Raw genomic sequence first — 22,298 nt, 5'->3', positions numbered from 1 at the left:
GGCGATGTGGTTAATTCTTACATGACTTCTGAAATGGCCCAGCATGCCAACCAGTTCTAGGGCAATTAGGACTGAGTAATAATTGCTGACCTAGCCAGCAATGCTCACATCCTTTCTCAGAGTGCAGTCAATAATGAAAACAAAATGTGATGTACGATCTCATAACTACTGGGAGATGCTTACTTCTAGAAGTCTTGTGACAAAGTTGGAGTCTTGACTTGCATATAGTTTATATTTATTAAACTTAAATAAAAAAGGTAATTGTTACCCCCTACATTAAAACACTTCTACGAGATATTCTCCTGGGATCCAGCCATAGTGGATGGTGGCAACAAGTTAGCAGGTAACAGGGTACGAGAACAGCCAGTGATCAAACACCACATAGAAATCAAACAGACAAAGGAATGGAGAAAGTATTACCATTACCAGAAATCTTCGAGCAAGTTGCAGATACATATCAGACTGAACAGTGGCTTAACTGGTGCTGGAGACTCAAAAGGTATCTGATCACTCCAGCTAGAAAAGTTAGACAGAAGTAGGTCAAAACTTTTGGATGCATTGGGAGTTTGTGCAGACGAAGTAATATGACAAAGTGATTAAAATATTTGATGCCTATATTAGTATCCAAAAAAATATTATTGTTGAACAGGCCAAGTTTAATAATTCGAGTGGGAGAGTGGGAGAGTGTTGATTCATTTATTAATGATTTATACCGAGTGGTAGAAAATTGTGAATTTACAAATGTAGCTGTGGGTGTGAGTCCCAAAGGCTGTGTTGCCCATCTGGAACCAGGGTTAAGGACACATGCGAAACTGTCTGTTGTCTGTTTGTGACTCTTGGATCAGTTTTTTGTGCTTCACCGATGCTCTTTTTTGTGGTACCAGTGTGCCTCACCTTTTAAGGTGATTTAAAGATTGCTGATTTTTTTTTATAATTAGCCCTGTAAAAATCCTACAGCTAGCCTGTATCTGAGTCCATTATAGTTTACACACAAAAGAAACCTTGAATGTTCTCCAGGTGTGATAATAGTCTTGAATGTTTTAACACCGTTATGTACCTACTTGATAGTGACTTAATAGGTCCAGTCTCAGTTGGGGGTCATTTAGATCAGTTAACTGAATAGTTATCTATAAGGTAGAGTGATACTGATGGTGCAGGTTCAATTCCTGTTCCAGCTGAGATCATTATGAAGGTCCCACTTTCTCAAACTCATCCCCTGTAAGAGGCACAGTGACCCTCTGCTTAAGCTCTCCATCAATTGTCTGTTCCTCCAATAAGAAAGGGTAACAATGGTGACTTTGTCTTTATCAGTCTCAGCCTATGTACCAATTCAGCAACTCTTTCAGTCAGGAGACAAGACAAGCAGAGTCTGTGAGTGCCTCCACTTGACTGCGGCACCTGTAATCTCAAGTTCATCTGAGGAGACAGTTGTTTTAATGCAGATACATTGAAACTGACAGTGACTGCCAGCTCATAGTGTGTTCAGGCCATGGTCTCATGTATGGACAGGTATCATTAAGTAAACTCCTGATATTCACCTGATATTAAACATTCTCTGTGACAACTCAGAATTTTAAAGTCCTGGAAACTTGAGAAAATAACTGATAGCATTCTAACTGAAATGGAAAGCTTCATAAGAATTTCTCATTCTGTTAAAATCTTATTTCAATTCTATATGATATTACATGGATTTGTGTAAATACTCTATCACACCTGCCTGTTTGATATCGAGCATATCCAAGCCACGTTTATCTATGCTTGTGACCTTTAAAATGTCCTTTACAGAGCTGCAGGATGAAAGCTTATCAAGAAACGAAGTTTTGACTGTTATTTTTTATCCATCACGGAGGTACAGTCACTGAGTAATCCACAGGCAATTTTAACTCACGCTGATTGTTGGCAAATAGATAGAATTGGATAGACTGCTTCTTTCACTCATATGCAACTTTACTATCCATTAAGGTCAAATGGAAAACAAAATTTGAACAGGCTGAAAAACTGGATTGTCTGTGAGCTGAGAGTTCTAACCCGATTTCACCAGATTCCTTCCAGCACACTAGGTTATCATTATCTAAAGGATCATTTTATCCTCAAACCTATGTCCTAAAGAGTGAGGTAAATTATTTATTCCATTCTTGTCGTATGTTAGACCTGCAATTCAAAACTGATGCAGGCATAATTTGTGTGCTATAAATTTAAACCTTTGGAAAAGAAAATCTGGAGGCACGGTGGTCAGTTTGCTACAGACCATTTTGAGAAGAATCTATAATTGATGGGCAATCTGCTGCAGTCCATCCTGCATTTTCTGCATAATGCTTAACCCAATTCAATCTTTTCAGGCCTGTTGGTCAACCACATCTCGGCTTCATCAAAACCCTTGCATCTAATTTCTTCAATTTTCTTCAAGCTTCATCCATTTGTCATTTCAATTCTGTATCCCCCTGTTACTCTAACCTTTCTGCCCTTGAACAGTTCTAATGAAACTCAGTGGAAACTCAAGGAACAGCCCTTCATCTCTTGATAAAGACAATTTACAATACTTTGGAATCATCATTGCATTCAAAGACATCTGAGATCACCTTTACTCACCTTCTGGGCAAACCCTGATGCAGGCCTGCATGGCAGCACTCTCCCTGAGTTATAAATAAGGTATGGCCCCAGCTCAGACATTTACTCAATGACCAGGAAAATCTGATGCAGTCCTATGTGGGAAAACCCTCCTTGAGCTGTAAATAAAGAAAAGCCAAGGTTCCCAGGTAAGTCTGATCAAGATACATCCTACACTGCTCCAGTGAGGTTAAAATGATATTGAAGTGAAATCACAGGCAGGTTGAAAGTTGACTGTCTGGTGAGCAGCTGCTGCAGAGGACTGTGTTTCAAACTCAGTGATTTTATTTTGTGAAAAGCATGAATGTTGACTGGCAGAGGGAAGATGGGAATCTGTGGGCATGGGAGAGGGAGTTAGTATGTCAGTGGGGATGAAAAGTTTTCAACATTCTGCTAGCCTGTGGTTTGAAGTAAATAGTATAGGAAATAGAATTTTTCTTTAATATTAGTGTTTTGATTGGCTTAAATGTTTGATTTAGTATGTTAAGACATGACAGGGAGCTCAGTTCTGTCAGTTGCACCTCTGTTACTGAGTAGGCCTAATTTCAGTGGATTTTCTGTGAATTGTGGCCTTGCTGTGGTGGGCTTGAGTGTACTGTTTATCCCAAGGGTGATGGTCTCAGGAATTCTCAACTCTTGCAGGACCATCCATGATGGTGAGATTGGAGGGGAGGAACCAGACAAAACACAACCAAAACAAGTTATCAACAGTGATTCACACGGAAGATATTTGTGTGATATCAACAGCTGTGAAGGCTGCAACAGCAAGGAGATCCCAATTTGTTGAGATTTCTTTGCCACTGAAACTGGATCTACCTTCTACCGAGAACCATGTGTCTACTGATGTGCAACAGCATTCCCATGTTAAAAGATGTCCCGCACATGGCATCTACTGAGAGGAATTCAACCACTCGACACATATACAGCACAAGGTTTGCAGTGATCAGCAAGAGATGACAGGAACAGGATTGTGAGATCTGGAAGTCCCTAGCTTCAGACTAACATACAGGCAGTGGAGTGTGAATCAGTTATTTCCCCTTGGAATAGAAACAAGACAGCACTTTGGCATTTTTCTTCACAATGAAACAGCCTTCTTTAGTATCTACTCAGCTCACCCTGCATGGGGAAGGGGCAAAAAAAAAGTGACCTCAAAATAGTCTGTTCCATCGCTAAGCTGTCTGGAAACATGCATCCAGTGGGTTCATCAACCTGTGGTCTGAAAACCAAAGTCAAATTCAATCGTGGACCCAAAAGGTATGAGTCCTCACAAACAATGAGCAGAACAATCATCCAGAATGAAGAACTGCCCTGTTGCCCATGAGTTCATGCATTTCATTTTGTTATCACTGTTTACATGAGACTCAAAAAGCAGACAAGGGGCAGCAGAGGGAAAAAAGGCGATAGTTGCGCCTTCTTCTAGGGAGGAAAATCCGTGGGTCAACCCAAGATGTGTGAAATTGGATTCACTATCAATTGATTCTCAGAGCTCCATGTTGCCATCAACGGTTGCCTCATGATTCTCCATTCAGAACTTGCCAAGGATGAAAAGGTAATGATCCTGAGTGCCTCTGCTCCAACCCTTCATGCCATAGATGACTTTTATATTCACCCCAGACAGAAAACACAATATCTTGAAGGAAGATAAAATTAGCATTCTTGTAGACTTCAGTGAAGGTTTGGAAAGAACCCCAAATTCTTGAAAAGAAACATTGGATAGGAAGGAGTCAGTACTTGCAACATCAATGAGATTCTTCTGCTCACCAGTTGTGCAGAACATCACCATGTCACCAGCAACACACTATTCTGCTAAAAAGGCAAGTTCAAAGCTTTTTGGAGACACCCACAATCAAAGCATTGGCACACGATCAACTACGTTATTGTTCAATCCTAAAACCAAAAGATATCCTCATCACCAAAGTAATGACCAATGCAGATGACTGCTCACTGACCATCAGCTCATCCATTCCTTAATGTCCATCAAATGCCACCAGAAAAAGCTGAAGACGAGGAAACAGCTCAGAAAAAAGCTCAACATTGAGATAGCTTCAAGAGCCAAACAGACTTGCGAAGTTCAACAATGTCTTTACCAAAATCTCCAAAGGGTGGCATGGTGACTCTCTGGCTTGCACTGCTGCCTCACACTGCCAGGGACCCGGGTTTGATTCCAGCCTCAGGTCACTGTCTGTGAGGAGTTTGCACATTCTCCCCGTGTCTACATGGGTTTCTTTCCACAGCCTAAACATGCGCAGGTTAGGTGGATTGGTCACGTTAAATTGCCCATATTGTCCAGGGATGTGCAGGCTAGGTAGGTTGAGCCATGGGAAATGCAGAGTTATGGCAATAATGGGTCTGGGTAGAATGCTCTTCAGAGTGCTGTTGTGGACTCACTGGGCTGAATATACTGTCGGGATTCTATGAGTTAATTTTAATGGAGTGGAGGAAATATGGGAAGAACTGAAGACAGACATCATCTCACACAATGTGGAAACCATCGGCTACAAAACCAAGAAACACCAAGACTGATTTGAGAAGAATTTCCACATCATTTGATACCTCATCGACAAGAAAAGGAAAACTCTCCATGTGTGATAGAATGACATTACCAGTGAGGCAAAGAGGAGTACTCATCAAACAGCAAAAGCAGAGTTACAAAGAAGAAAGAGGGAAATCAAGAAACAATGTTTGAGAATGCTAAGGAGCTCCAACTCCTTGCTGATGACACCCGGAGCTTCTTCTATGCCAATAGGAAATATACATATCCAACACCCTATGGTATAGAGCAAAGATGGCACCCTTTTGAGAGACAGAGAAAACATCTGCCTCCTATGGAGAGAACACTTCAAAGAACTCCCAAGCCAAATAAACTTGACAATGAGGAGTTATTTGAGGAAATCCCCAACACTCCATCAAAGAGGATCTTGGATTCCCACCTAGTGTGGAAGAGGTTGCAGCCTCCATTAGACACATGAAAAATGGGAAATGGTGCAGGTGAAGGTGCGATTGGGATTTTAACAGAGATTTTCAAAATTGAAGGAATGGATCTTACTGTCGTCTCCATTAACTGTTAACAAAAACTTGGGACAAAAAAGAAATTCCTGCCCATTGCAGGGATTCTGCCATCACCACCATCTTCAAGACAGGACATAAAGAGAACTGTGAGTATCCCCAAGGAATCTCCCTACACTCAATCGTAAGGAAGGTCATCTCCTGAATCCTCTCAGTCTCTGAGGAAATTCTTCTTGAAAGCCAATGTGGCTTCTGATGAAATTGTAGAATATGGACATGATTTCCATTGCTCGCCAACTCCAAACGAAATGCCTGAAACAACATCAAACACTCTACATAACCACCATCATCCTGACCAAAATTTATGATTCAGTCAATTGCGAAGTGCTATGGAAGACCCTGTAAAAGGATGGCATGCAGAGAAGTAAATCAGCATGCTTTATCTCCTCAAGGATAAAATGTCAGCAATGGTTTTCATCAATGATAACATGATAGAATACTTTGAGCTCAAGACTGGGGTCAAGCAGCAACGTGTCATACCTCCCCCCCCCCCCCCCCCTTTTCTCCATTTTCATTGTCTTCATTCTTCATCTTGTCAAGCTGAGCAGTAATGTGGACATTGTCTAGGGAATGGATGGAAAATGTTTCAACTTCTTCTGGTTGACATCCATGAAGCAAATTACATCAACTTCACTTGTGGAACTTCTGTCTGCAGATGACAAAGTTATCTCATTTTTGTTTTTGGAAAAGAAACCTCAAGCTTCCTTTAATGCTTTCATGGAGGCAAATCAAAGGACTGGGCTCAACCTCAACCTCAAGAAGATTCAAATCCTTCACCAAACCCATCCGAGGTAAAATTCTGGTCCATCCTTCCATTAAGATCAATAGGAAATCCTCCCAAATATGGAACATTTCCTTCCTTGGGAAGCTGCCTATCATCTCAGGCTGATATCAATGTGGAGATTCATATCACATCCATTCTGCAAGTGCCACCTTTGGACACCTAAGGAGAACATGACATCTGTACTGACACCAAGATCTTGTGTATAAGGCAGTCACTCTTCAGACTCTTCTATATGACTCTGAACCTAGGACTACATACAGACGTCACCTCAAGACCATTGAGAAATACCATCAAAACTATTTGAAACAGATTCTCCACATCAGCTGGGAGGACAGGCATACTAACATCAGCATCCTTGAAGCAGCTATTTGCACCAGTATTAAGGCCATGATCATCCGAAACAAACACCACAGGGCTGGCCACATGCTTAGGATTCCTGAGTTCCAATGCCAAAGCAAATCTTCTTTGCCCAGCTAAAGTAAGGCACTTGCATGAGAGGAAGACAAAGAAGCATTTCAATGACTCTCTGAAGGCTTCCCTCCAGAAATGTGACATTGATGTCAACACATGGGAGACTCTCATTCAGAAGAAACTGACTGAGAGGAAACTCCTGTATGAAGGGATAAAATACTTCAAGAACACCCATCGGCAAGAGGCAGTATGGAAAAGGAAGCGGGGAAAGATGCCAGCAATATCGAGGCCAAGGACCAATTCCACTTCCTGGAAACACTTGCCAAATGTGTGGACAGAGGTGCAGCTTCAGGATTGGGCTCCTTAGCCACACAAGGAGCCACAGACCCCATCACCGGTGACATAGGATTTTCTACACGGACAGACAAACTTGTTAATGAGTCATTGCCAATGGCAAAACTCAGTCCTCTTTTCTTCATAAAATATGCCTCGACACTCCATGATCCGAAAACAGATGAACAGCCTGGTGCTCCAGACCTTCTTTTTATTTTTCAAACTGTGTAAGTTAAAAGTGTAAGTTTCTAATTAACACTTCAAAACATTAATCTTTTACTGTTTGCATTACAGTACATGCACTTTACAAATCCCTTCCTGGATACAAACAGTTGACAATGTTGTCAATATTGTTTTTGGCATGACTATTCCATAAATGACTAATTAAAGCAAAATATTGAGAATGCTGGAAATCTGAAATACAAACTCAATAGGCCTGGCAACATCTGTGCAGAGAGAAATAGAAGGAGACAGAAACAGGGTCTCTGAAGAAGAGTTTGGACTCAAAACTCAGTTTCTCTCTCTACAGATGCTGCCCAGATCTGCTGAGTTTCTGCAGATCTTTGTGGTTTTCTTTCCACAACTGGCTGCATTGGGTGTGCCGTACAACTATGCAGAAAAATATATCTTGATGTTTGTTCGAGTCTTTGGGTTGTCACCTGTATTTGCCTTTAAATAGTGTGGTAAGGCATTTACAGAAGCTCTGGATAAAGGTTCCAATGTAATAAGATCCATGTTGTGAGGGGTAAGGGATATGAACTTTAATAGAATATTTTGAGGTGTTGAATAAGGTACCTGGGTAAAGCCACATTTTTATTTGGATACACATGGAGGAGAGGAGGAAAAGCAAGCAAGCCAGCAGCCTAAGCAAGGAAACAGCAGCTTTCAATAAATCACAAATGAGAAATCAAATAAAATTTCTCTCCTACCTGTACTTCTCCCACCTGTACATACTCTTCCTCCAGCTACCTGCATTATTAAAGTTATAGCACTCAGTACTTCGCCTCAAGATTATAAATCTGTGTCTCTGTCATAAAAATTTCAATACCTATTAGTTTGTCATTGGCAAGATGATTTTCTTCAACTTTAGTTAGTATTGTGCCCATTTCTTCCTTAATTAATTGTTTATGGCAATATGGTTATTGTCACAGATGCCTCTGATGGCAATGTTAGTCATGAATTAAGAGCAGTTGCAATCTTTGAGAACTATGAACCTGTCAAGGTGAGTTTTAAGTTAATTGCCAGTACAGGATTCAGTTATTATGCCCATGGTAAGATCAATCCTTAACTGACACTGTTTCTTTTCAAATATCTAACTACTTAGCCGAATGGGTATCCGAACCTGTGATGCAACTTCACCTCTCCCTTTTTCTTCCAAGAAACAAGGTATAAGGAGCGTTCTGAAAGGGATGAAATTGGATAATGAAGTAGGCTGCTGATAGCAATGACAGGACAAAGACTGAGAAATATGTTTATTAAGTGTAACTGTGCACATTGAAGGTAGATCTATTAAATACCCATTCTTTTCTTCCGACTATATAGCAGCCTGATAGCTTATTTTTTTTATGACACTGAATGTGGCTTTACACAAAATAGACAGAGATTATAGGACAATAGGGCTTGTGTTGTCATAGTATCATAGCTACCACATTGGAATATTCCTACCAAAATAGTAATAGTAAAAAGGGATAAAGTGGGCATATATCCAAGATGTCAGCCAATTACTTAGATGAGCAATTTATCACAGTAAAGCCTAATTCTGTTTCAGCTGCCACAATCAAATTCAACAATGGCCAGCAGCAAGGTCTGTAACTGAATTGTTTCCTCCTCATGCAGGGGGCTGAGGTCAATTGTAGCTGAGATCAAAAGCCATAACAGACCAAGAATTAAACCTACATCTTTGATGATCTATGGCAGTCATTAAAATAGGAAGCAAATAAGAGAATTGGAGAGCAATTTTGCTGTTTAAACTCTTTCCTCTCCAACTTAATATGATATTGAAATATGTGCATTGGCCTTGCAATATACTTCACCATGTGGCACATTAAAATGAATGGCTACTACGTACAATATGCTTACTCAAACCTTGCAGTATTGTACCACAAAAATAACATAAATAACTATCAGAATGAAACAGATACATAAAAATAAACTTGTTCAAAGACATGTTGAGATTTTCACTGCAAAATCATTTGATTTTAATCAGTATATCATATTATACAGAAAATATATGGTTGAGCACAAATTTATTACATGAAACCTTTGATATGATATCAATTATTTAAATACAAGATTTTGAAATAAAGTATTTAATTAGCATAACAATTGTATATTACATAAAATAAGTTTAATAAAAATATTACTTATATGATTTTCAATTTTTTTTAACTCTTTCAAAAAGAATCTCTGGTGTACTATTTACATTGATGACTATTGTAAAGCTAATCATTTATTGTTCTTGGTTAGGTCAGTCATCATGGTGTTCACAGACAACTATCAGAAATGCTACTACCAAAGTTCTGCATGTCTATATTGTTATGGATCAGGCCAGATCCTCTTAAAATATTTTAAGAAGTTAGCTCAGACCCTATCCTTTTCTTATTTTAAAGGTAGATGTGAAGTGAGTGTTCCAGGTGTGGTACAACTGGTCAAACCAATCTCCTTTCAGCAAAACAAAATTTATTTAAATAGTACAGTTGAAACACATATGAAAGAAAGCGGAATTTAGAGTAATTTAACTGTTGGAAAACCTAACTGACCCGATACAGCAACTTAACTAATTAACAGTTCCAATATAGTAACATCCCGTAACCAAACCCCTTGGCAAAAAGGTCAATTCAAACACAGAGTCTCACAGGTAGGAGGTAACAACATCCAGAAACAGATTTCCGAGAAAGTCAGAGGAATCCTTTACTGAAGCTTGCGACACTTGTGATCCTCAAAACATCTCGTGACTGCTACAACTTAAACAAAAACTAAAAGAACCTGAACTGGGAGAACTGGCCACTCCCCTTCCATTGTTAAATTGTTTTTTTTAAAAAAAACACTGATTCAGCTGGCTCCTTAGCCACTTTGGCACCTCTGCCTTTACAACCTCTCTTCAAAAAAACCCAGGACAAAATAACCTTCACGTTATGTACTTACCTTACATGATACCACCCTTTGATATTTGTGAGTGTTCCCTGCACATAGCACATAAATTGACTATCTGAAGGAGGGACTGGAGAATGCACATATTTGTGAAAAGCATGGATATCAAGTTCAGAACAGAATGGAAATCTATGTCTCATCCCCATGGGTTCCTCGATTGTGCATGTAGATGTAGAAAAATGAGACTGTCAGTAACATGTATAAAAGTAAAATATCCACTGATGACAGGAGCCACTGGACTCTGAGAATATATCAAAAATAGATGTCAATTTGCCATAGCAGATCTCACTTAAATTATCCTTGGCATTGTTGGCAACCAGGACCAAAATTGTACTTTCTAAATTGGCTCACAGCCAGAGCAAGCGGACTCGACAAAAAATTGACCAACCTAAATTAAACAGCAGCCAGCAGCTATTGTCTACAGAGAACAGTGAAAATTAAGATCAAAGAAGTTACAACAGTTCAAGGAGAATCAATTTCAAGGCGAATCAAATGGTGAAGGGTGTTGGCATGGCTCCGTTGGATGATTTGAAGCCAGCTCATGACACCATTGGCGAAAGGTTACAGAATAGACAAGAGGGGATAAAAACACATACCTGGAAGCCACCCACTCAGCAAAGATTTGTTAATAAAATCAAGTTGAACTGCAAACCAAATTTTGTGTCTCTTTGCCTATTTCACTGAGAATAGCACTTCAGTAAAGTGTTTTAAAACATAAACTGGTCAAAGTATCCAAAGAACAAACAACATTGGCATCCCTGGGTGGGATTTAATTAGAACTGTTTGTATAACCACTGAAGTTGAACCTCATCAACTTTGAACTCTCAGACATCCAGCCTGAGCCTAAATTCAGAAGGCAGCAGCCTCACATCATGGCCAGGACTTAAGTGGGTGAATGAGAGTGAAGGTTTCCGACCAGTGATTCAGCCATAAAGCAAGTCCATGTAACGTAAGGAAGACAAACGGCCAGACTAAGTAAAGGGTCGCGGACCCATGGAAAGGAAATCTAGCAAAGGCTAGTATAGGGTCAGGGACCCATAAAAAACAGAGACAAGAAAGCTGAATACAGGGTCAGAAGACCCACTGCTAAGAAGCTAGATATTGGGGTCAGGGATCCAGGGTTAGGGACCAATGTGTGTGTGTGAGAGAGAGAGAGAGACATACGGAGACAGAGGCAAGCAGAGAGAGAGAGAAAAACCATAAAATAAAGAATAAAAGAATAGGAAATATGGTACAGACTGGGAGGGGCCATTAAGAAAAGAGTGACTTAGAAGTTAACCATTGCATAGAGCAAATATCAGGTCCAGGAAAGTAATGCTGGAAAGTGGTGTTGAAAACTGAAGTGAAGCGTGATTTAAACCTCAGCAAGGTTATAATGATAGCCAGCTGCATGGTAGACAATGGGAGAAGGTGAAGCTAAATAAGGAGCTAGAGGAAATGAAGCAGGAGCTAGAAAAAGTAAGAGTCAAAGCAGCAGAACAGGAGCAGAGGAACCAAGTGAACATGGTGTACTTGGAACAGTTTTAGACCCAGTGTGATAGAGTGTACCAGCAGGGACAACATGCGGTAAATGATCGAGATGTAGCCCAAAACTCTGTGGACGAGCTGACCAAGAAATGTAAAATCCTACAGGTTGTGCTCAGAATCTTGCATCAGGCAGGCAAAGAAGACAGAGTCCACACTGTGGACCATTCAAAATGCTAGTGAGGGATTGCAAAATGAAAGTCCCCACTTTCTGTGCAAAATATGTAGTAGAATCGGATGGGGACAGCAATTATGAAATAGACTGAGAGGAAATGGAAGAACAAGCCTGTAGATATATCAAGACCAGTGAAGATTGGGACACCCACCTCCCTTTCCGGAGGGAGTAGATCCTTTGGCACCCCTAGGATCTTACCCTGCCCTGATGAACTCACTGACCACAAAATGTCAGGATGGCCATAACAATAATCCTGTTACTTATATGACTTTGTTTACGATAATGGAAGTACAGACCCCATGGAGGGATTAAATAAATGTAGGCAGCAAAAGGGAGAGCACCTAAATGCATTTGTCAGATGCCTGTGGACATAAATCGGACTGCACTTACACCACAAAACAGGTCAAATTGAATCTGAACGCTTGTCTTGCATAGCACCGAGGCAGTGAGGAAAACCTGTGAAAATTTTAATACCACCAACAACACCCACACAGAACAATGGGAATTAAGGAGGATGGCATGGAATTGGGAGAAAGAGATTCATGAATATGACCACCCAAATCAGTCAAGGGAAAAATGCACCCAGTAAAAGGCTAGCTCTGTTCTGGGCTGCAGTTGTCTTGCCTACATTATCAGACTGACCCCCACACCCCAACCATTCTGACAGAGCACACGACCATTCAAGTTCTGCTGGAAGCAAGGATTAAAGATGGTATGGTCAGCCAAAACTGTATAACACACTGAAACTTAACGTTACAGGGTCGTAACAATGTGGTCAAACGTACTAAATTGTCTAAATTCCCAGGTGACAAGTTGAACGACAGAGGAGAACACCATGAGTGTCAGGCAGTGGCAACAAATATCCACAAGGGGCCATCAGGTCCAAACAAAAGGAGGGGAGATGCAAGACTACCTGAGAAGCAGAAGAGAGAGAAGAGAGACTCCCCAACCAGCGTAAACATATTCATAGACAGGTCCTCTACAGTGGAGGATAGACACTGAAAGACAGGATTTTGGTATATATCATCATTGTTCATTCACGGAATGAGGGAATTGCTGGCTAGGCAGCGTTTATTGCCCATCCCTAATTGCCCAGAAGGCAGTTAAGAGTCAACTATGTTGCTGTGGGTCTAGAGTCACATGAAGGCCAGACCAGGTAAGGGTGGCAATTTCCTTCCCTAAAGTACATTAGTGAACCAAATGTTTTTTCCAACAATCGACAATGGATTCACAGTCATCATTAGACTTTTAATTTCAGACATTTATTGAATTCAAATTCCACCATCTGCTGTGGTCCCCAGAACACTATTTGTGTGTCTGGATTGACAGTCCAGCAATAATACCACTAGGCCATCACCTCCCCTAATATAATTATTACTGAAGCTCCCCAACAAAATGAGCTCTCATGCTGCCGAGCTAGCAGCTGTAGTCTACGTGGTCATTCACCTGAAAAATATTCCCCACCAGGAGATGTACACTCAGATAATGGCCCTGCTCAAACATGTGGATCACTGTGGGTACTGAATGTGGGTCTTCTCAAACAAATAGACCAATATAAAGAGAAAATATTGAAGGGATCTGAGGAGTATTGACATGGCGCTTTTAATATTTTAGAATAAATAAAATCAAATTGAACCACAATTCGAAACCTGTGCCCTTTTGCTCAGCTCACCACTTCATAGTTTACTCAGAATAACTATTAGTAAATCTACTTGGGCACTTGGTCACGATGTTGATTTTCAAATAAATAAATTCTTTATTTTTAAATAAATGGGACACCTTCACTTGCTTGAAATGTTGGGCCATGATAAGCTTGCGCAAAGTTGCTGCTAATGTTACTAAATGTTACTCACTCACATTTCCATATGACCATCACATTGAAACAAAAGGTAAACCCAAGATCCCAACATTTGGATTTCCAAAAATCATTTGGTGAAATCTTATATAAATGGTTACTGCATGAGAGAAGAGCTTATGGTGCTGGGAGTAACATAATAGTAAACATGGCAGATTGACTAGCAAACTGGAAACAGAGTAAGGACAAATGACTCATCTTCAGATTGAGAAACTGTAATTAATGGGATACCATAAGGATCATTATTTGGTCCTCAATTGCTTACAATCTATATTAATCGCTTGGATAAAGAGACTGATTGCGTTTTTAAGAAATTTATTGATGCCACAAAGATAGATAAGACAGCATGTTTTGAGGAGGGCATGAAGATTGGCTCAATGAATGGGAAACATTTGCCAAATGGAGAACAATGTAATAGAGTCATAGAGTCATGGAAATGTACAGCACAGAAACAGACCCTTCAGTCCAACTCAGACATGCCGACCAGATACCCTAAATTAATCTAGTGCCATTTGCCAGCATTTGACCCATATCCCTTGAAAGAACTGCACAAAGGCCAGTATCCTGTCAACAAATCATCCTTTATTTACTTGTGTACTGTACACTGGATGTGGCCAGCCAGCTCAATATCAGTCACCTGAACTGAGGAGAAACTAATCTCCTAGTTATACCTGTCAGCCAGGAGTTTCTTGATTGGCCCAGGTTAATAATCCCAATAACAACCTCGTAGTCAACAAGCTCATCCTAGTTCCAATCACTACATCCCTCTAAACCCTTCTTGTTCATAAACCCATCCAGATGCCTTTTAAATGTTATAATTGTACCAGCCTCCACCACCTCATCTGGCAGCTCATTCCATACATGCACCACCCTTTGTGTGTAAAAGTTGCCCCTTAGGTCCATTTTAAATCTTTCCCCTCTCACCTTAAACCTATGGTCTCTAGTTTTGGACTCTCCTACCCTGGGGAAAAGATCTTGACCAATCACACTTTCCATGATCCTCATGATTTTGTTAACTTCTGCAAGGTCACTCCTCAGCCTCTGCCGCTCCAGGGAAAATAACCCCAGCCTATTCAGCCTTTCCCTATAGGTCAAATTCCCCAATCCTGACAACATCCTTGTAAATCTTTTCTGAACCCTTTCAAGTCTTACAACATCCTTCCTACAGCAGGGAGATCAGAATTGAGCACAGTATTCCAAAAGTTGTCTAATGAATGATTGTACATTGTCTTGTACAGCGACAACATGACTTCCAACTCCTATACTCAATGCATTGACCAATAAAGGTAAGCATAACAAACGGCTTCTTCACTACCCTGTCAACATGGGACTCCACTTGCAAGGAATTATGAATCTGCACTCCAAAGTCTCTTTGTTCGGCAACACTTAGTCGGACCTTACATTAAGTGTAAAAGTCCGGCCCTGATTTGCCTTTCCAAAATGCAGCAGCTCACATTTACCCAAATTAAACTCCATCTGGTCAAGGTCCCATCGTACTCAGAGGTAACTTTCACCACTACACCACCAATTTTGGTGTCATATGCAAACTTACTAACTATACCTCCTATAGTCACATCCAAATCTTATATATAAATGGCAAAAAGCAGTGGCCCCAGCAATGACTCAGCACTGCTGATCACAGGCCTCCAGTCTGAAAAGCAATCCTCCACCACCACCTTCTGACTCCTACCTTAGAGTCAATTTTGTATCAAAATGCCTAGCTCTCCCTGTATTCCATGTGATCTAACCATGCTAACCAACCTACCACGTGAAACCTTCTCAAATGTCTTACTGAAGTCCTTAAAGGCACCATTCTGTCTTTGTCAATCTTTTTCATCACTTCTTCAAAAAACTTGACCATGTTCATGAGACATGATTTCCCATGCACAAAGCTGTGTTGATTATCGCTAATTCGTCCTTGACATTCTAAATACATGTAAATCCTATCCATCAGAAACTCCTCCAACAACTTACCCATCACTGACATCAGGTTTGCTGGTCTATAGTTCCCTGGCTTTTCCTAATCACGTTTCTGAAATAATGACACCATGTTAGCCAACCTCCAGTCTTCATGCAAATGTGGGAAATTGTGAGGTTGTTTACCTTGAGAAATAGAAAAGCAGAATGTCATTTCAAAAGAAAGTAATTGTAGAATGTTGTGGTGGTCAGCAATAAGTTGGTACACACATTTAGCAAGTAATTAAGAATACAAATACAATGTTAATCATTATGACAAGTGGGCTGGAGTATAAAGGTAGCAAAGTCTTGCAACAAACTATAAAATATTGATGAGACAACACCCAGAGTACTGAGTACAGTTTGGTTTCATTATCTAAGGAGGAATAGAGTGCTACAGTATATTGTCAGAATTAAGAGAGACATTATCGGTTAAGATTTCTTGAAGTGTATTGTCTTCAAAACAAACAGACTTCCAATGTGCAATTTTTAGAGCTGGGGAGACTGTAGAGTAGTAGTAATATCATTGAATCAGCAAAGCTGGATCCCCAGGCCCCAGTGCTTTGCAGGCATGTGTTTGAATCCCACAAGGGCAGATGGTGAAATTTGAATTTAATTACAAAATAAGTTTCATGGGATCATGATTTTGCTTTTTAAAAAAATTGATTCATGAATATTCTTTAGGGAAGGAAATCTACTGTCCTTATCTGCTCTGGCCTACATGTGACTACAGACCCACAACAAATTTTACCTGCCCTCTAGGTAGTAAATTCTGGCCTATCCTGCAATTCCCACATGCTATGAATGAATAGTTGAAAAAAGTAAAATGCCATGATAGAATAAGTTGAGACAGAGTGAATACAATACTTTCAAACAATCTGATTGCTTCTTCATGCAGCTGGTATCTGTTTACCACAACATCCCTCAGTTTATCAAAGCACAAACATTGATTTAGCTATATATAAGGATATGGATAAATCCCTAAAAATAAAGAATGGCAGTTGATTGTCATAACCATTGCTATATATTAAAAAGCCACATGAAGTTAAAATGACCTTTATTCTCCCTCATCCTACCTTTACTAAAATTAGCTCAGTAAACTGCTTCTCAATTTCCTACAAATTCCCCTGTACATCTGCTAATTAACTACAAAGCGTCACTGTCATAAACAAGTAAATTGTTCTGAAGTGCAAGTTGACAAATCTAACCACATATCTAATTACTAATTTCTGCATTAATTGTTGCTTACCTTCATCACAACATAGGTTCTGGACGTCACCTAACATTTAATGAAGTACTTTTCCCTCAAGTTTTCCTAACATCCTTTCATTCATCTGAAAATTCTAACACCATACATTTTGCTTTCTTTATGTGTTAACTAATACTTAATGTTTTAGATCCAAAAAATGCTCTGATTAAAGATTTGCATTGTCTTCTTGCACCTCACCTTGCACTTCTGGTATGTTGGTTAGAGTTTGCTTAGTTGATACATTCTTTTGCTTCAATGCCTATCTGTCACCTTCCTCCTGCTATCATAGCTGAATACTTTACATTAGAATATGTGCCTTTGACAGGAGAAATTGAATTATCTTTTTAATCTTCATCAGAAAAATGTCTCCTCTAAACCTTCACGAGGAGATTCTCTCCACCTAATAATTACAGCATCGTCCCTTTGTTGTAGGAGCTAATGTCAATCACTAAGAGTGTCATGCTGAAGGACAACAAGGAAACAATTTGGTGTTAATCAAAGTAAGTGCACTGTATTGACGAGTACAAACATTTCCAGCTCAATTTGCAAAGAGCTGGAAGGAAAATCTAGGCTATTATTTCACGCACTGATAAAATATAATATAAGGGTTTGGAGGCTTGTGACATACTATGATTGAGTAATCTCTAACATGGATCATAAACCTTCCTTATATTATTTTTCAGGTTGTAGTCAGCCTGTTCTAAGGAGTGAACAACAAAATTTAGCATTTTGTCATCATTTATGCAATTGAGTAACATCAATCTCTTTCTTGCCTGCCTTAGGTGAGGTTCACTGTTTACCAAAATAGACTCAGCAGCATTGTTCATGCTGGCACAACAGAAGCCTCAAAATCAAATGATGGTGCCACAAACTCCTGCATGTCCTGAGTGGGACACCCTGAATAAGGGAGCTAGGGCAGACGTGTATTGCAAGCATGTAGATTAGGCGGATCATGTCATCAATCAGCTGGTAACATGGATTTGGTACCGCATCTGACAATTTTGTTCAAATACAGTTAATGCCCTTTCCTAATCCATCTTGACCAAACATGAGTTCAGATGCAGGAGAGAATCCTGCACTAGTGCCATTCAAAGAAAAATATGCCCACTTTCCTGTTGTTCAGTTGTGATTTGATTTTGTTGGTGCAAATTTTGGAAATGCTATGTGGAATTCTTTTACAGACACAAATATTCAAATGACAGAATTGTTGAGGCTTCTGCTCATAGTTGTAATGGATGGTCAGGCACAAACATGCCAGCCAGCCGATTTGCCACACAGAGTTAATAATGTAGAAACTTGGGTAGACCATTTAGCCCACTGAGCATGCTCTCCTAATTAAGATGATCATGGCTAATTGAACATTTCAGTGCTCCTTACCCTCACTGTGTCCACAACCCTGTATGTCAGCGGCAGTCAGAAATCCATTAATCTAACTCTTAAATATACTCAAAGGCTAATTTTCCACAGTCCTCTGGGCTGAAGAATTCCTAAATTTCACCACCCTGAGAGTAATGTTATATCTTATCTAAGTCTTAAATGGCATCTCAATTATTTTAAAATTGTGCCCTCTCCGATGGGCTGAATGGCCTAATTATGCTTCTATATCTTACAGTCTAACGGTCTAGACTTCCAACCAAGAGTAAAATCTTACTTAATCTACTGTGTCTATTTGTTCAATAATTTGTACGTTTGTTGATGTGGAAAAGTCAAGGACTGTGGAGATACAGCCAACAACAAGTAATGGATTGGTCTGTGGGCAACTGACCAGTTACCAACAACAAAGGTTTTCTGCTTGCCAATAGCCATGTGATTGGCTCTTGGGTAGCTGAACAGCTTGGGACGATGAACAAGATATTGAGAATCTATTAGCTCTCTGCAGGCTCAGAAGCTGCTTCTGTTCTTTGGAGAAAAACAAAAATATTTTAGGCCTGAAGTAGCCCAGTCTATTTCTCTTTCAGCTGTTATTGTAAGCAGTGATTTTGATTAATAAGTAAAAGACTGTTGTAAGTCTGAACCAGTTGCCCTGCACCTCCTGCAAACAAGTAAAATCATACAGAGAAGGAAAATCAGCATTCTGATCAGCAGAAGAATCATTTAAGTAAATATTGTCTCCAGGGACCAATGAACAATCTTTCCAACATTTTCCTCTGCCCATAGCACCCAAGTTTTATTTTTTTTTCATGTCTGTCTGTATATGTGTATAAGGGAGAATTTACAATGCAGTTACAGATTAAATTAATAGTATTTACTGCCAGTGGTTCACAATTGTTTACCTTTAGCTAGAGTAATTATGTATAAATCTTATGTATTAAAACTTGGCTCATATTTTCAATCAACATGAGAAAACATGAATTGAGAATTGCATGTGTTTTTAAAACTCTTTAACTTTTGTGACAAATTTGGGAATAGCAGGGCTTTATTTTCAGCCCACTATCCCAGTCAGGTGTAACTATTTGCCTGTAACTAATATCAAGGTAAACAAATGAAAACACCACTTATGAAACATGACACTTCTGAAGTAATATGGATGAAGTTTAGAGTAGACCTCTTCCTCCTCACAGGAATTACTTACCTTGTCACCATCAACTACTGGTGTAACTACTGGGAGTTAGAACAACAGCATTCAATAACTACTAATGGGATTGTAGAATGCCTAGAAGCACACCTCTGTCACTTTGATATTCTAGACTTTGTGTTGGCTTAAATTATTGGCCCTCAATTCCTGATTGAAGAATTCAGGCTCTTCATAGTTGTCGAGAAATTCAACACCATACATCTCCACATCATATGCAATCAAATCGTAAGACTGAGGAGATGGTGAAAATCGCCAAAGGGATCTAAACAGAAGTACAGCACAGACTTGTACATTGCACTTCTTGAGTGGAAAAGCACAATTATTAAAATTATGGGAAGTTATTCAATATATAAAGACTAACATCATACTACACCCAAACAACTTTTCTAGTGGTAAAAAGCAACTGAAGCCAGAAGTAGTAACAAGCATGAGAAACAAAATCAAATGAAATTACAGAAAGCCAAATTTCACAAACCTGCCAAAGCATTGTCAAAGCTGAACACTGGTGACCCAGTCAGTATGCAAACTTTTAATGCTTTCAACAAAAGACAACTTGGGACCTATGGAAAGCATCGATCATAAATGATGAGCATGAATATCAGACAAATATTGTGTAACCACAGACGCATATATACAACTAAAGGGGCTCTTCCTCCACTTCAAGCAGTGGACAAGGAAGTAATGATTCCACCATCTGTGCACAGAGGTTTACCATTCCTCAACAATGGAAATGAAATCAGTTCTGCGGAAGCGTCACTGGGCCCGAAACATTAACTCTGATTTTTTCTTTACAGATACTGCCAGACCAGCCGAGCTTTTCCAACAACTTCTGTTTCTGTCGCAACAGTAGTAGCAAGGCAACAGTGTTTGTCATGAGAATGGCACTTTCCAGAGAAAGAACATTCCCACAGGAATGAACTGGTACCAGATCAACTGCCAGTGACAATGCATGCTTTTAGAAGACTTGCACAATTTAAAGACATGTGTTATGTATGTGCAGAGACTGACAAAAGTAGGACTGACCAGAATTATCATACTGCTTTGTTCATGAATGATAATTTTCTTTGCTGACCATAGATGTAAGGTAACTCATTGTTGCAAAAGGTCAGTTTTTTGTCTGACTTTTTTCAATGAAAAGCTGCACATTTAGAAAAATGTATTTGTACATAGTATACTGGCTGGCTTGGTAAGGGATCTATTACCCCAGTTGGTTGGACAGCTGGCTTGCAATACAGAATGACAACAACAACATGGATTCAATATTTACACCGGCTGAGGTTACCAGTCAACCTCTCACCTTGTCTGAGGCATGGTGACCCTTAGGTTAAACAACTGAATTGTCCCGCTATGTTGAAAGAGCAGCCTACTGTCTAGTAGCACAATGGTGACTTTACTGCTGGCTTGTTATATTCATGTGACCTGTACCTCTAATGTGATGTCCTTTCACATTAGCTTTTGTCAGTTATTAAACACAATGCATGAAACAGAGATCCTTTTGTTTTCCTGATATCAAGACAATGATCAAACTTGGAAATCTGATCCATGGAGTCAAAAGAGGGCAAAGAATTTGTTTTCAATTTATTTTGCAAGAGACACAGTGGAGCAATGGTCATCTTCTGTACTGTTAAATCATGTAAATTCTAATGGAAAAAGGTAAATGTAAATATGGATAGAAGTATAAAGGGAGAAGTTCACTGGTAAAGGATTTTGTATTGGTCGATGCTTTCAACTGTTGAGGTGAATTGAAGACTCCTCTGAGAGAGAAGTTGGGGTCAAGCCTGCCATTGTTTGATAGCCTATCAGACACTTGAACAACCATTGAACCATTACTTGGCTTTAGGTGAGCCCTCCATCCATTTTGGGAGAGAAAGACCTGCCTCCGACAATTGGCAGCTAATTACATGTCAGCACCTCTCTGATCCCAACAGCATTAGCTGACACTGTGACCACAGTGCAGACACCAAGGTTTGCTGAAAAAGTGAGCAGTGATATAGCTGGTAGCTGATCTAGCCATGTCTGGAGAAGGATGTGGGGGCCATGGTGAATAGAAGAGTTGTTTATGAGGGCAAGAAAACACAAGTATGGAGGAGGACCACAGTGGTGCCTAAAGTTGGCACAAAAAGCAAACAACCCCAGCCTTGCCTGCCCACTGGATCACTGCTTGCACTGTTGGACATTTGGCCCCAATCTCCCGATGTTGCAGCTAAAGGGAAGAGACCCTGTGTGGCAGTTACCTATCTTATAAGATGGTGATTTATGACCTGGAGGTCAGCTCCTTGTAAAGTATCACCTAATCTTGTTTACAGTCCCAGTCCTGACCTACCATGCTCTGCAGTATTGACTGCAGAGAAAGAAAGAGAGAGTGTGGGCTAAGAAGGTGTTCTATTTGCTGGTCTCTATTTCTTCTGTGCCTACGTATCAGCCAGCTTGGCAGAATTGAGAATGTCCTTAAGAAGCCACTAATTGGCCAGTGAGTGTGATGGACTCTCAATGCCTCCCCTCCCACTGGTAAAGATGTACCAGGGACAAGGATGGATGGATATGTGTCGTGTACTGCACTCTTGGCATGATGCCCAATTTTGCCATCACCACCCTCCATAAAAAAACCACAGC

Source organism: Rhincodon typus, chromosome 6, assembly GCF_021869965.1.
Source record: "Rhincodon typus isolate 14 chromosome 6, sRhiTyp1.1, whole genome shotgun sequence".
NCBI lineage: Eukaryota > Metazoa > Chordata > Chondrichthyes > Orectolobiformes > Rhincodontidae > Rhincodon > Rhincodon typus.
Note: the sequence above shows the minus strand (reverse complement) of the source record.